The sequence below is a fragment of the Danio rerio genome, chromosome 4 (assembly GCF_052040795.2).
Source record: "Danio rerio strain M-AB ecotype USA chromosome 4, GRCz13ab, whole genome shotgun sequence".
Classification (NCBI taxonomy): Eukaryota; Metazoa; Chordata; class Actinopteri; order Cypriniformes; family Danionidae; genus Danio; species Danio rerio.
The window spans coordinates 69,455,153-69,471,781 of record NC_141024.2 but is presented as its reverse complement, the minus strand read 5'-3'; the positions used below and the strand labels follow the sequence as shown (position 1 = coordinate 69,471,781).

Below are 16,629 nucleotides of genomic sequence, written 5' to 3'. Positions count from 1 at the left end.
TGTTGATCTGGCTAATGCATTTTTCAGTGTGCCAGTGGACAAAGACAGCCAATTTTGGTTTGCATTCAATTTTAACGGTAAAGGCTACACCTTTACACGTCTGTGTCAGGGTTTTACAGCATCTCCAACTTTGTACAATGAAGCGTTGTTAAGAAGTTTGGAACCTTTGACCCTGACAGCTGGAACTGCTTTGTTAGAGTATGTTGATGACTTGTTGATATGTGCTGAGGATGAGGAGACATGTGTGAAAGACACTGTGACTCTCCTTAAACACCTGGCTAAGGAGGGCCACAAAGTCAGTTTGACAAAATTGCAGTTTGTTAAACAAAAGGTAACATTTTTGGGGCATGTCATTACACCACACAGTAAATCCCTGTCTGAAAAAAGGGTAAGTGGTATAAAAAATGTACCAAAACCGTTAACGAAAAAAAACAAATGTTGTCTTTTTTGGGAATGTGCTCATATTGTCGCACATTTTTTCCTAATTATGCAATTTTGGAACAACCCCTGAGAGCCCTAACACTAGGGAAGGGGATGAAATCCACTGATAAACTAGAGTGGACGAAAGAGGCAGAGCAGGCATTTGTAAACATGAAGTTACAAATGGCTGAGGCCCCTGCATTGGGTTTACCTGTACCAACAAAACCATTTGTTCAGAGGGTAGATGAGAGAAATGGGTTCATGACATCATTGCTCCTACAGGATCATGGAGGTAGATTGCGACCTGTGGCCTACTTTGAGCAAACTTGACCCTGTAGCAGCAGGCCTGCCACGTTGCTTAAGAGCAGTGGCGGCTGCGGAAAAAGCTGTGATGGCTTCAAGAGATTTTGTTGGTTATTCTGATCTGATATTGATGGTGCCACATTCTGGGTCCATGATACTCCAAAAACAAAAAACATCGCATCTGTCAACAGCTCGCTGGCTGAGATATCACACTATCTTGTTAGATATGCCAAATGTGACTGTTAAACAATGTACTGGTTTGAATGCAGCTACTCTTCTTCCTACTGGGGAGGATGGGGAAGAGCATCATTGTTGTTTAACAGCACTTGAACAGGTGTGTACACCACGACCTGACCTCTCTTACGAACCACTTGAAAATTGTGACAATGTCCTCTTTGTGGATGGTTCAGCGTTCAAAGATCCACAAACAGGCCAGAATAAGGTTGGTTACGCTGTAACAACTGAATTTGATGTGATGGCTTCTGGTAAATTACCAGGGCACTATTCGGCACAGGCAGCAGAGCTCGTGGCGTTGACAGAGGCATGTAATTTGATGGCAGAAAAAGAAGCTACCATTTACACTGACTCTAGGTATGAATTTGGGGTAGCTCATGATTTTGGGGCTCTGTGGAAACAGAGAAAATTTCTAAAGTCTGATGGTCGACCAATACTCCATGCTCCTTTAGTGGCAGCGCTGCTTGATGCGATTTTACTAACTGACAAACTGGCCATTTGTAAATGCGCAGCGCACACTAACAACAAAGATTCTGTTTCTGCAGGTAACTACAGAGCAGACGCAGCAGCAAAAGTCGCGGCGTCCCGAGACGAGGGCAACTCTGAATGTTCTCTGCTATCTGTTGATAATGACAATGACGTGTGTTCTTCTTTGCAGGATATGCAGACCTTCGCGACGGGGCTGGAGAAGAACAAGTGGAGACAGTCTGGCTGTGTGATGAAAGATAATGTGTGGAAGTGTGCTGAGGGCAAGGCGTGTTTACCAAAACATTTTTCCAACATTATGGGAAATTACTTCACGGTAAAGATCATGTGTCAAAAACAGCAATGGTTGCGCAAATGAACGAACTGTGGTTCACAAAGGGGTTCACTACATTTGCGGACAATTTCTGTAGACAATGTGTAATTTGCAACACACATAATGTGGCCAGAGCGATAAAGGTTCCACAATCATCTCATCCACCTCCAACAGGGCCATTTGAATATTTGATGATGGATTTCATTGAATTGTCCCCATGCAATGGGAAAAGGTATTGTTTGGTGATGGTTGACATGTGGTCAAAGTGGGTTGAAGTTTTTCCAACCTCAAAACAAGATTCGGCTGCGGTAGCAAAAGCGTTACTGACTGAAATCGTGCCGAGATGGGGAATACCACAAAAAATAAGCTCAGATAATGGTACCCATTTTGTTACAGAAGCAATCAAACAAGTGGGCCATCAATTGGAAATTGATTTGAGAACACATTGCAGTCACCATTCAGCTTCAGGCGGAGCTGTTGAGAGAGAAAATGGTATTGTGAAAAAAAAACAAATTGGCAAAATGCTGTGAAGACACAGGGCTTACATGGGTTCAAGCTCTACCCATTGTCCTGATGTACATGAGAATGAGAAAAAGACCAAAAATGAATTTGAGCCCGTTTGAAATTGTCTTTGGCAGACCACCGCGTGTAGGTGTGAATGGGGGTAAACAGCAGCTGCCCTCAACAGATGTGTGTGAGGATGACATGTTGAATTACGGTAAAGAAATGTCTCATGTGTTGTCAAATGTTTGTGTGCAGGTAAAGGCCGCATTGGGGAAGGCAGCTGACAGACCACTACACAATCTGAGGCCTGGCGATTTCGTGGTGATAAGGGACCTGAGGAGGAAGAGCTGGAGAGCGAAACGTTGGCTGGGTCCATTTCAAGTGCTACTGACCACTGAGACAGCGGTGAAGGTCGCGGAGCGGGCGACGTGGGTGCACGCTGGGCACTGCAGGAAAATTCCACCACCTGAGGAGGATTCTGCGAGAGAGTAGGAGAGAAAGAGGGGCTCTGAAGCTGTCTGAAGGAAAAGAGCAGGCTGATATCTGAGTGAAGCAAGGTCACAGCTGGGGAGAAACAACAACAAAGTCAAGAGGTGTGTGTGTGAAACAGTAACTTCTGAATACAACACCAAGCAGCAATCAGACGGAGGAGAAGGCTACCAAAAGAGAGGTGAAAAAGCTGTGCTTGACCATCACATTAAGGGTCTGAAGATGGACGAAAAGATTGGTGGCATCCATTCTGTGTGCAAGGAATGTGTGGTCTGAGGAGAACAACACTGGCATTGCTGCTAGTGTCACCTTAATTAACCTGATTACAACAAAACATTACTGGCATTGTAGTTGATATGAGATTGGCCGTAAAAGTGCCTAATAACGCTAACAACTGATGGCTAGATTGGCTGTCATTTAAGTGGGGAAACTGGATCTACTGGGCCTTTACTGTGGTTTTACCTGTATTGGGGGTGGGCCTGGTGATATTATGTTGTCTGCCATGTATATTGGAATTTGTATCATGGTCAGTGGGCAGACTAATTACAGCTACATCATCCCTTCAGATGGAAAAGATGGCTGTCAACAAAGAGGGTATGAATATTGATATGGGGGATGAATTTGATTATGACTTTGGTGATAGCAGCAGCTATGTGGATATGAACAAAGAAAACCCGTGAACAAACTAAGAACAGATTTAGGTAACGGCTGTTACTTAATTGAGAAAATGTTAATGGATCTGACTTTTGTTTGAATTTTGAGACGACTATTTGCTTGCTTAAATGTATTTTGGGTCTATCTAAAGAAAAACAGCAAACTGTATGAGTTGTATGCTCTGTAACAAGTCTTAAAAGAGTGATCATTTGCATGAAAATCGAGAGAAGAGTGTAAATGAGATGTATGTTTAAGAGTACAGAAACAACAACGTGTTCCTATGTTTATGAGTATTATAATTGAATTAACAATGTAGAGGGTTAGTAATTTTAATTGATTGACAAATGTTTCTGAATTTTGTTGTGTGGAATTAATCAATAATGTGCAAATAACAGGCAATTTCTGTGATGGAAACCTCTGAGGGGTGACTGAGGGTCTGACTTCGGTCAGGAGCGCAATAACAGTGATTATTCGTTTAGCCCGGCTCCCAGGGAAGAGGGATGTTTTGAAAAGTAAATCTTAATGGGGAAACTATATTAAGAGGAGGGTTTGAACATCTCTAGTGTATTAATGTGTGCAGAAACCTGTTAAATGATTTATGTAACCAGTGTAATTAATATAATTGGAATGATTTTTTTGTAATCAGCATGATCAATATAATCAGAATGTGATTTATAACTAGTGTGATTTTAGAAAAGGTGAAAAAATGAATTTGATGATGAGTTATCAATGAATTATAAAAAGAGAGGAATTGTAATGGAAATTCATTTTTAGATGAGCTTTATATGTTAGAAACTTGTCTAAGACTCATTATTACATGTGTGTGTATCTGTGTTCTCCATATGTTCATCATAAAACCTATGTGTGTACATTTTTCATAGATAACTATATTTCTTTAGGTGAAAGCTTTTTCATTATCCTAAGAAGGATGTGTGGTTGTTATGAGCATATCGCACGAACAGCAGAAGACGCCTGACGTAATTGTAGATGAGGCCTTATTAGGAGTTGACCTCGTAAGCAGTACAAACCAGATAAAAGGATGAACACACTTGGCTTTAGTATCTCACTCTGCAGAAACTGTTGTTGCTGTATGACTGTGATCTTCTTTATAAAGAATAAAACTTGTAAAAGACATCCCGGGTAAGACTTTGTTTCTTGACCACTGAGAGAGCCTCCTTAGAGAAAATAGCCACTACAGGAGGAAAATCAACTTCACAAAAACAAAATAACCAAATTAACTCTAATACTTTACAAATAAAAAAGAAAACAAACAAAGAGTGGGGAGAGCCTTTCTCCCCTAACTGCAGCCAAACACTTCCTGGAATGTACCAAGATGGAGTATTGCCAGGGTGGTATGGCCGTAAGCGAGAGAAGCTGTTAAGAGTTGGCTATTTAAAACAGGCGCAGCACCAGGGACCAAGCGCAGCTCAGCTAGCATCAACACAGCACAGACAGAAACAATGCCCTTGAAGGCGAGAAAAAATAATGGCAGCGGAGCTGTGACACGGGGAAGTGTATCAGCTGCCAAATGAAGGACTTGGAAAAGCTTACAGCACCTGGTATTCCCAGGCAGTCTACCATCCAAGTACTAACCAGGCCCGACCCTGCTTTACTTCCGAGTTCAGATGAGATCGGGCATTTCCAGGGTGGTATGGCCATAAGCGAGAGAAGCCGTCAAGAGTTGGCTATTTAAAACAGGCGCAACACCAGGGACCGAGCACAGCTCAGCTGGCATCGACTCAGCACCGACAGAAACAATGCCCTTGAAGGCGAGAAAAAATAATGGCAGCGAAGCTGTGACACGGGGAAGTGTATCAGCTGCCAAATGAAGGACTTCGAAAAGCTTACAGCACCTGGTATTCCCAGGCGGTCTCCCATCCAAGTGTAACAGGTGTACTATATTTATTTATTATTGGACCAGACAATAAAACCAGAAGATTACAAGGTAAGTAAAAGGGGATGGGGGTGAAACTGAGCAATAACCAAAGACAAACTGTTGTTGAATGTTTTAAATACAAAAATAATTTTACTTTAGATTGTCTGAATTTTTTCCTTTTCGTATTTGTCTTAGTAAAAAATACTTACATCAGTAACATAACTATTTATACACAACCCCAGGGTGCACCCACTATTCAATTATTTTAAATCAAACACAAATCACAATAAATGAATTCAAGTGAAAACAAAAGAATCCATAAAATAACACAAATAAATCAGTGTCGTTGTTCACTCTGAAATTGGTGAAATTAGTTAAATTCAGATAAAGTTCTGTTTTTTCCCTCCAAGAAAATCAGTCCTTAGAGCTGTATTTAAAAATCGCAGTCCAATAAAGGAATTAACTTTTTGGCAAATTCTTACTTTATCCGGTGAAATGAGGATAAATTGAAATATGTGTACTTCACAATTTTCCAGGTCGATGTAGGAGGCTCGCCATCAATACAAGGAATCCAGTGAAACTGGAAAAATGTCCTCAGAAAAAAACCTGGCCTGATCACAGACCAGAATTTATAAATAAGTTTAATATGTTCAGAATAATTTCAAAAACATACAAAATATACAACACGTGGAACAAATAAAACACATACACACACATGTTTACCATAAAATGAGCTAATATAATGGAATACCTGTCAAGTTCGCGATGTCACTCTATGGTCTTCTCACACACACGCGATTGCAAAATGGCGTCAGCGCATTGTAAACGCAATGCAACATGCGGTCTTCAACACACTCTTAAACACACTAACACGCTAAATAACAACGATTTTGCAGGTACAACTTGATTTGGTACAATTACAATCACTTTTAAACTGTTTAGGAATCATAACATACTGTATTTTAATCTTTTTGTTCAAGTTTGCTCCTCTCTATTGTTCTGCCAACCGGTCTCGTCTCTGCTCTGTCTCTCTCTCCCGGCAAGCTGGAAGGGGCAGATCTAACAACCCGCTCCTACGATTGGTTGATACTTTACCTCAAACTACATTTGTATACATGAATTTTTTTTCGTTTATTATATTTATAAAGACTTGTAGATAAAATAATAATATGATTATACTGCTCTAAATAATATTATAAATAAATATTTAACTATTTCACTAGGGTTACATATGTTTTTGCAACTATTGTCGGTAAGATGACTTTCAGTTTTGCCGTATGAACGACAGAGCAAATGAACGACAAAAATGGGATTCGATGGACTCGGCCCACCTGTCATGTATGTACTCACTTCCCTGTTGGGGGCTGGACTATGGCATTTCTGTATGTATTTGCTGCTATTTTTGGTAAAGATGACGTTAAATTTTGCAACAACATCCTTCAAAACGATAAGAGCGTGCAAGTAAAACACCTTCCACGGAAGCACCGGCCTCTTTCAAACGCCAGAGCATTTGAACGACAAGGATGGGATTCAATGGACTCTTCCACCTCGTCATGTATGTACTCACTTTCACGATGGGGGCTGGACTATGGCATATATGTTTGTATTTGCTGCTATTTTCAATAAAATTGACATAAAATTTTGCAACAACATCCTTCAAATCGCTGAAAGAGTGAGAGTAAAAGAATTTCTACAAAAACACCATGATCTCTTGAATGCCAGAAGATATGAGCAACAAGGGTGGGATTCGAACCCATGCATGCAAAGCACAATGGATTGGCAGTCCATCGCCTTAACCACTCAGCCACATCGTCATGTATCTTCCTTTTTCTCTGGTGGAGGCCGGACTGTACCCCATATTTGTATATGTATGTTTTTGCAACTATTTTCGGTAAGAAGACTTTCAGTTTTGCCGTATGAACAAGAGAACAAATAACCGACAATAATGGGATTCGATGGACTCGGCCACCCCGTCATGTATGTACTCACTTTCCTGTTGGGGGCTGGACTACGGCATTTCTGTATGTATTTGCTACAATTATCGGTAAAGATGAAGTTTAATTTTGCAACAAAATCCTTCAAAACGATAAGAGCGTGCGAGTAAAACACCTTCCACGGAAGCACCGGCCTCTTTCAAACGCCAGAGCATTTGAATGACAAGGATGGGATTCGATGGACTCTTCCACCTCGTCATGTTTGTACTCACTTTCATGATGGGGGCTGGACTATGAAATATATGTTTGTATTTGCAGCTATTTTCGATAAAGTTGACATAATATTTTGCAACAACATCCTTCAAAACGCTAAAAGAGTGAGAGAACTTCTGCGGAAACACCATGATCTCTTAAATGCCAGAACATATGAGCGACTAGGATGGGATTCGAACCCATGCATGCAAAGCACAATGGATTAGCAGTCCATCGCCTTAACCACTCAGCCACATCGTCATGTATCTTCCTTTTTCTCTGGTGGAGGCCGGACTGTACCCCATATTTGTATATGTATGTTTTTGCAACTATTTTCTGTAAGAAGACTTTCAGTTTTGCCGTATGAACAAGAGAACAAATAACCGACAATAATGGGATTCGATGGACTCGGCCACCCCGTCATGTATGTACTCACTTTCCTGTTGGGGGCTGGACTACGGCATTTCTGTATGTATTTGCTACTATTATCGGTAAAGATGAAGTTTAATTTTGCAACAAAATCCTTCAAAACGATAAGAGTGTGCGAGTAAAACACCTTCCACGGAAGCACCGGCCACTTTCAAACGCCAGAGCATTTGAATGACAAGGATGGGATTCGATGGACTCTTCCACCTCATCATGTTTGTACTCACTTTCACGATGGGGGCTGGACTATGGCATATATGTTTGTATTTGCAGCTATTTTTGATAAAGATGACATAAAATATTGCAACAACATCCTTCAAAACGCTAAAAGAGTGAGAATAAACTAACTTCTACAGAAACACCATGACCTCTCGAACGCCAGAACAAATGAGCGACGAGGATGGGATTCGAATCCACGCGTGCAGAGCACAATGGATTAGCAGTCCATCGCCTTAACCACTCAGCCACCTCGTCACTTATTTTCTTTCTTCTCTGGTGGAGGCTGGACTGTGACACTTATTTGTATATGTATGTTTCTGCAACTATTTTCGGTAAAACGACTATCAGTTTTACCGTATGAACGACAGAGCAAATGAACGACAAAAATGGGATTTGATGGACTCGGCCACCCCGTCATGTATGTACTCACTTTCCTGTTGGGGGCTGGACTACGGCATTTCTGTATGTATTTGCTGCTATTTTCGGTAAAGATGACGTTAAATTTTGCAACAACATCTTTCAAAATGATAAGAGCGTGCAAGTAAAACACCTTCCACGGAAGCACCAGGCTCTTTCAAATGCCAGAGCATTTGAACGACAAGGATGGGATTCGATGGACTCTTCCACCTCGTCATGTATGTACTCAATTTCACGATGGGGGCTGGACTATGGCATATATGTTTGTATTTGCAGCTATTTTTGATAAAGATGACATAAAGTTTTGCAACAACATCCTTCAAAACGCTAAAAGAGTGAGAGTAAAAGAACTTCAACAGAAACACCATGATCTCTCGAATGCCAGAACATATGCTAAGCCTTTTATGGGCCGATCAGATCATAAGACGATGATCAGCCCGGCCCAAAAAGTACGTCGGCCCACCAGGAAAGTGCCCGGTCTGCCAGATGGCCAGTCCGCCCCTGGGTGGACCTTTGGAAAAGCCAGGTAAGCCATTTAGAACAATGCCATAATGAAAAGATTTATTTATTTAACATTTATCCATGCATCTCTTTATTTAGGCTATTTACTTTATATGTGCTTACATGTCCTACAAATTTATTAATAGGACATACCCTATTGATAAACCGGCATGTTGTGAAACCGAAAGCAAAGCATCCAGTAAAAATTCATGTCTGGGGAGCCATATTCCGTCAGGGACCTGGATCACTAGTTGTGTCAGAAGGTTAGTTCAAATCTCTTCAATATGATTGAATCGTTTCTTTGCAGTTTCTTTATTTATAAATTTTTTTTTCAAATTCAGTCGGTTGGTGAGTAAATTAATATGATGAATGAGAACACATAGGCATGTGCGTATAGACATACAATGTAATGGAGTACAGTAACGTGTCATTTGTTTCAGTTGTCTTCATTTGAATGGTTTTGTGAGGATGTGATGGTGTGCTTTATCTGCCTGATTCCCACTGAAGTGGGCGGGTTGTATGACGTTCGATTCGGGGGACGTTATGGGGGCGGGGTTTGCGTGACGTGCTGCAAGCTACTAGCCCGAGAGTGAAAACGCAACATGATTTTGTCCTCACTGCTTAACCTCCTGGGCAATTGGCCCGGCCCGATTAAATCCCTGGCCTCAGCTCACAGCCTAGAAGTCCAATGCGCTATCCATTGCACCACAGAGCTTGAGTGCTCTCCTGCCTCTAGCACTGCTGCACAGAAAGCACTTTTTGGTACTCTCTGGCCCATAAAAGCACCGCTCACTGCGGACAAGGCACTGCTGGGATTCAAACTCAAAATCTCCTGTTTACTAGACAGGCATTTTGACCAACTAAGCCACAGTGCCAGACAGGAGGTAATTGTTTAATCGAAACAAGAAAAAAAACGGTAGCACTGCATGTTTGAATGTTTAGACTTGAAATTTTAAAGTCCAATTGGTTACGCATCACCATACCATGCTATATAATGCCATTGTCCAAAACCCTCTTAAGCAAGCAGCGTTCTTAAGGATTTGAGTTTTGTTAAGAAAAAGACTGCTAAACAGCTCGCTGCATAAACACTCATGACTCTTAAGAAGATGCAACCCCAGCTGCTGTACATTAGGGACTGCTGGGATTTGAACCAAGGATTTAAAGTTTGCTAGACAGGCGCTTTGTCCAACTAAGCCACAGCACCAATGCTGATAAGAGGACAAGACGTTTGGCTTGCATGCCACAGGACAAGCCATAGTTGCTTTTATACATGAGAGGGGGTTCTTTTGCTGTGCTCGTATTTAAGGAGGTGTGGCTCTAGACGGCAAGGGAGGAACTGTAATTCAGAGATTTATGCTAAGCTGTTAGCATTGTGAAAGATCACCTACTGCACCTTTAAAGTCCAATTGATTACCCCACTATGCTACATAAAGCCATTGTCCAAAGCCCTCTTGAACGTGCAGCGTTCTTAAGGATTTAAGTTTTGTTAAGAAACCGACTGCTAAACATCCCGCTGCGTAAACACTCGTTACTCTTAACATAAAGCAAACATGGCACCTGTACATTAGGCACTGCTGGGATTTGAACCCAGGATCTCCTGTTTACTAGACAGGCACTTTGACCAACTAAGCCACAGCGCCAACACTGAATAGGAGGCAAGACGTTTTTGCACACAGACACTAAAAAAAAAAGACAGCAAGTCTTAAAATGGCAACAAAGAGGTTGTTTAACTCTATTTGTCGCACTATTCATTACACCTCAAAGCTATACAATTTTATAATTCATTCCGGTGAGCTCTATGAAACAAGCACACACACCACCTGGACTAAGGCACTGCTGAGATTTGACCCCAGGATCTCCTGCTTACAAGACAGGCGCTTTGACCAGCTAAGCCACAGCGCCACATAAATTCACAGTAAGAGACATTTCTCCGATAACAAAAATTGAAGAAGAAAAAATAATACACAACAAAAACCAGCATGTCAGGTTGCAGAAAATGCTGACAAGACGGACTTGGTCTTTTAGAGTCTGGATGATCATGTCTCAAACCTGACCGGTAACCTGGCCTCTGATCAAGATCAAAGCAAAAAATGTGTGAATTTATTTTTATTTAATCTATCCTTAATCATGTGTAAAGTGTTTTTTGGAACCTCCAGTTTCATTACATCCAAACCCAGAGTCACCTCGGAAAATGGAAATCAGTACAAACATATGCTCTCGGCCATTGAAAGAGTTTCAGATCAGAAAGCCACTCTCCCATAATCTGAGGGAAAGGTGCAGTTTGGATTTGAACCTAGCACCTGCTGTTCCCAAGACAGGTGCTCTGGCCAACTTAGTCTTAACACTAAAAGAAAAAACCTCTGGATACGATACATCCAAAAGCAGTTTCATCTAAGACAGTGGGGGGGAAGCAAAATTTACTGTGCTTTCCACTCAGTTACTTTGCACATGCATAAAGAGGCTCTTGTACGACAAATCCAAAAGGCGTGATCTCAACAATAGGTAGCAGTTACTTTTCCCCAAAACCACAGGTTGCCTTCGAGTCATTCCTCAAGCCCACTCGGCCCTACACTGTTTTCTAATCTCCCTTTTTTAAAACAGCTCAATTAAGTCATCGGCTTTATTGTAGAGTACCCCTAGTATCTGAGCCTGCATTGCGCAATGAAAGAAAGAAGCAAAACGGGATGGACATATGCCTAAAATGTTAGAAACGCACAACACCTTAAGCCAGTGAAGAAAAAGAGCAAAGCTTGTGACTTTGTTGGGACTCGAACCCTCAACCTTTGTAAGGCTTAACTCACAGCCTAGAAGTCCAATGCGCTATCCAATGCACCACATAGCCTGAGTGCTCTGCTGCCTCTAGCACTGTTGCACAGAAAGCATTTTTTAGTACTCTCTGGCCCATGAAAGAACAGCCAACTGCAGACAAGGCACTGCTGGGATTCAGTGGGAATGTCTGGACTTGAAATATTAAAGTCCAATTGGTTAGGGATTACCACATTATGCTATATAAAGCCATTGTCCAAAGTCCTATTGAACGTGCAGCGTTCTTAAGGATTTAAGTTTTGTTAAGAAACCGACTGCTAAACATCCCGCTGCATAAAAACTCGTTACTCTTAACAAAAAGCAAAACTGGCACCTGTACATTAGGCACTGCTGGGATTTGAACCCAGGATCTCCTGTTTACTAGACAGGCGCTTTGACCAACTAAGCTACAGCGCCAACGCTGAATAGAAGGCAAGACGTTTTTGCACACAGAGACTAAAAAAAGACAGCAAGTCTAAAAATGGCAAGCAAAGAGATTGTTTAAGCTATACAATTTTATAATTCATTCCGGCAAGCTCTACAAAACAAGCACACGCACCACCTGGACTAAGGCGCTGCTGGGATTTGAGCCCAAGATCTCTTGTTTACAAGACAGGCGCTTTGACCAGCTGAACAACATTACAAAGGGAAATCAGGTACTATGCATAAAGAGGCTCTTGAACGACATTGCTGATGATTTCGAGGATCGATAGATCTGATCTGATGATCTGTTATATGATCGATAGATCTGTCCTTCACAACACAAGCAGCGATCTCAGATCAGTTTATCCAGACATTCTAATCTGATTCGCGAACTTCTTTAAAGAACCAAATTAGCGAGAGATCAGTTATCAAGATTTAAAAATTCAGTATCTGCCAAATCATCCTAGATCATTTAAGCGAGGTACAAGAACGGACCCCAGGGAATATGCATATGTGCAGGTGGTATAGTTATTTCAAGTCTTCATCACATTTTGAGTCGTTTTTTTTGAGGCAGAAACCAATCATATGCATTTAGAGCCAGAAAAAGAATTGATCTGTTCACCTCTCGAGTCCTCTATCGGGTCTGAGTCACTTGTTCATCACGGGCCAATCATTCGCGTTTAGAGCCGGAAAAAGAATTGATCCGTTCATCTCTCGAGTCCTCTATCAGGTCTGAGTCACTCGTTCATAACGGGCCAATCATACGCATTTAGGGCCGGAAAAAGAATTGAACCTCTCATTTCTCGAGTCCTTAGGTTTGACTCATTCTGTTACGTAAATAACGCACGACTTGAGACTTGATAGGTGAACTAATTATCATGGCTCCTAACGGCTCAGACTGTGTACATTGGTTAAGATTAAATGTAACTGCAAGTGTAACATGAACGAACCACTGACATTAGAAGACATAAAGAGGTGAGCTGAGCAAAGTGACAAAGATGCGTTTAATGACAAAAGAGCAGGTAAACGTTAAAGTATTATTTTCTCCTTCTTATAGTATTCTATTTATCACTCATGTTTTATGCAATCAACCTTTTGGGCTAGTTGTAGATGTGTTTGGAAGCAATTCTTAAAATTTTAATAACATTTTGGCAAATTGAACCAAATGAACGAAATGACTCGAAAAAAGATTCGTTCATCTCGATGAACGAGACTCAAAGATCCGAGTGAGTAAAATAATCAGAACTTTCCATCACTAAACAGGTTTTTAAGTGGATGCATGTAGTATGTTATAAATAATGCACTTTGCATTGCTTGAGAAAAAAATACCAAATTATTATAATCTATGTTACAAATGAAAGTCATTAGAATATACAGTTTGTACTTGTTTTCTCTGAAATGATGCAAGAAATCAAAAAAGAAAAAGGCCTTACTGTTTAAATATATTGCAGTTTATTACAAAATATATATCTAAACACACACAGCAAGCATATGACAGAAATAAAACAATTATATATAAAATACAATTTTGAATGAATTTAAACTAAAGTATAAAAGGCAGAGGATTCTTATCTAAACACAGCAAGCATATTACATAAATAAAATGACTATATATATATAAATAAAATTTTGAAAATAAATTAAAATGGAAATACAAAAGTAACTTAGTAGAAAACAAGCAAGTACAGTTGTCAGAATTATGAGCCCTAATAAATTGCTCTTACCTGTCTAGTTAACTTTATAAACCTAGTTAAGCCTTCACATGTCACCGTAAGCTGTGTAGAAGTGTCTTGAATAACATCTAGTAAAATATTATTTCATAAATGTGTTGAAAAAAATATTCTCTCCGTTAAACAGAAATTGTGGCAATAATAAACAGAGGGGCTGAAAATTCAGGGGGGCTAATAATTCTGACTTCAACAGTATGTATATGAAGAGTTCGGTTGCAAAACGCGATAAACGGCATTTTTTGACATTTGGATTTTATTATTGTTAATCACTGTTCAGATGTACCTTAATCTATGTGCGAATTGCTGCCCTTAATAACATTTAAGAATGTACATTTTAGGCCAAGTACAACATGTATTTTTTTACAAAACCTAAAATCAACATTTCTTTTGATATCAAATCCACGTTGATCACTGACGTTGGTTCAACATCGTTTTGCTCATCTGGGTAATGTAGAAACGACATCAGGCACTTCATTCAATCCTAACCTGAAATCGTCACAATTGGTTACTTACCCAACGTTGAATCAATGTTCATTTTCAATCGTTCGAAACAACATTATACAATCCACGCATTTCCAACATATAATCAACCTAATTGGTTTGTCTAACGTTGAAATGATGTTGATTTTAGGTCGATTGGAACATACCTTTCCTTCCTTCAATATTTATTTTTGTGATCTTATAGACAAAGGTCTAGTAGAGCTTCCAGCTGTGAGACAAGGGTGGACGAACAGACGGCCTATAAATTCTTGAGCAGTTCTGTCCAGTGACTCTGGAGGGGCCTCCTCCAAAAAGGGCACGCAGGACTGAGCTGTGTGGCTCAGAACATGAGAGGCACTGCTATGACCGCTGGCGTAGCGAGCAGCTCAAGCTGCGTGAACAGCATGCTCTCGGTGAGTATACAGATGATTAATGACACAAACAGGGGAATTGAGTGAGAATAGCCGAATACTGATGTGTTTTGTGTTTCTAGAACACTTTGCTGGACAGCAGCCACCAGAGTCCAAAATAAGCCGCTGGATGGACAAACAAGGGTGGACGTCAAACGTCCCACAGGCTGCAGTGGTTCTGAAGCAGTGGAAACCTTTTGCCAGGTTGGACTTGGTCATCGACAGCAGCTTTGTGAAAAAAATGATTTTTTCACCCTGAAAAAAGACCCTTTCAGATCGGGGAGGTTGTCTGTGAATACCACGGCGAGCTGGTTAGCCATGAAGATGGGATGGCAATTGCTTCGACAAGCGGCATCAGAGCTGGCCATTTGTTTTTTTATAAGAACAAGCAACATGAAGCCATGTGCATTGACGCACATGAAGAAAGTTGCCAGTGCCATCCCATGAAGTTTAATTATGGATGCCTGATCCGTCACTCCAGCAAAAGAGCCAGTATCCGGCCCAGGCTGTATGTCCTTAATTTTAGAGACATCATTCTCTTCATTGCTACAAAAGACATTTCGAGTGATGAGGAGTTACTCTATGATTATGGCTCAAAGAGGAGATCTGGGAAAGGGCTGGAATTGGACTGGATGTAAAACAACATCTTTCCATCCCCCATACTCACCCACTTCTAACATGTCCAACTCCAAGTTTCCACCTGTGGCCATATTTTCTCCTCTCTCTCTGGACTCTGGACAACCAACACTGCTCTTCCAACACAATCTCACGGCAATTCGTAACTTTTTCATTTAGTGGCTAATTCGTATGAATTTGTACGATCTAATTCGTACAATTTAGTACGATTTGCTTATCCCCCAATGACGGTTGGGGTTAGGGGTGGGGTCAGGTGCCACGCCTCCTTTTTAAAATCGTACCATTTCGTACTACTGAACTCGTACGAATTCCTACGAATTAGCCACTAAACTGGCAAAACGTAAAATACTTACGTTTTCTCGTGAGATCAGGCTGGCTCTTCTCACCCTGGAGTACTCTTTCTGCACTGCCAAGCAACAACATTGCTCTCCAAATAGAGATTTGGTTGTAATAGGCTGAATGAGTGGGCCTTACAAACCATTCACCTTTACTTTCAGAGAAATGTATTTTCTTTTACTGACTTTTCATTTGCTCTTTTTTTCTCATAAGTTTTCTTTATGCAATAGTGAGAGTGTGAGTAGGCTACTCCATATGCTCACCTCTTTCTCTCTGGATTCTGTACAACACATGTGGAATTACAGCCTGGTAAGTACGCTCAAACTGCGCTTAACCCTCCCTTCCACCCATCTTTAAGTTTCAACCAAATTATTGTGATTTTTCTGGTTGTCGTCTTCTTTTTGTTTTAGATTATCAAGGCTTTTAAGGTCAGCAGACATGGACCTCACTGCCGAGAATTAACCTGGCATGTTTATTCTTCACAGCAAGCTATAGTATATTCATCCTTGGATTCACTGCCATTTTTAATTAAAGACATTACCTATGTTGTCTCTATGTTGTTTGATTAATGTTCAGATTTTGTTCATTTGTTTGCACTTGTATGTACTGGAAGTTGTTTAGTTTCTTTAGTGTAGTTACTATTTGATATTACTATTATATATACAGTCTTCAACTGTGCCGTTATTTCACATTCTTCTTAAAAAGTACCCAGTGTCACAAAATTCTGTTTCAGTGGATTCATATTATGCTTTTTAAACTAAATAAAAGTGTAAACACAGAC

At 40.6% G+C, this 16,629-nt stretch overlaps 1 long non-coding RNA gene and 3 other non-coding genes across 4 annotated transcripts; 1 reads left to right on the top strand and 3 right to left on the bottom strand.

The window, feature by feature from the left end:
• Positions 1-4,947: 4,947 nt before the first annotated feature.
• LOC137494003 (5S ribosomal RNA) lies at positions 4,948-5,066 on the bottom strand. Its single transcript, XR_015489416.1, has one exon. It is a non-coding gene; the product is annotated as a 5S ribosomal RNA (ribosomal RNA).
• A 5,528-nt stretch (positions 5,067-10,594) lies between these two features.
• Positions 10,595-10,668, bottom strand: trnat-agu (transfer RNA threonine (anticodon AGU)). Its single transcript has one exon. It is a non-coding gene; the product is annotated as a tRNA-Thr (tRNA).
• Positions 10,669-12,176: 1,508 nt separating this feature from the next.
• On the bottom strand, positions 12,177-12,250 carry trnat-agu (transfer RNA threonine (anticodon AGU)). The gene has a single exon. It is a non-coding gene; the product is annotated as a tRNA-Thr (tRNA).
• Positions 12,251-14,964: 2,714 nt separating this feature from the next.
• On the top strand, positions 14,965-16,628 carry LOC137491323 (uncharacterized). Its single transcript, XR_015484448.2, has 2 exons — positions 14,965-16,157; positions 16,259-16,628. It is a non-coding gene; the product is annotated as an uncharacterized LOC137491323 (long non-coding RNA).
• Position 16,629: the final 1 nt, after the last annotated feature.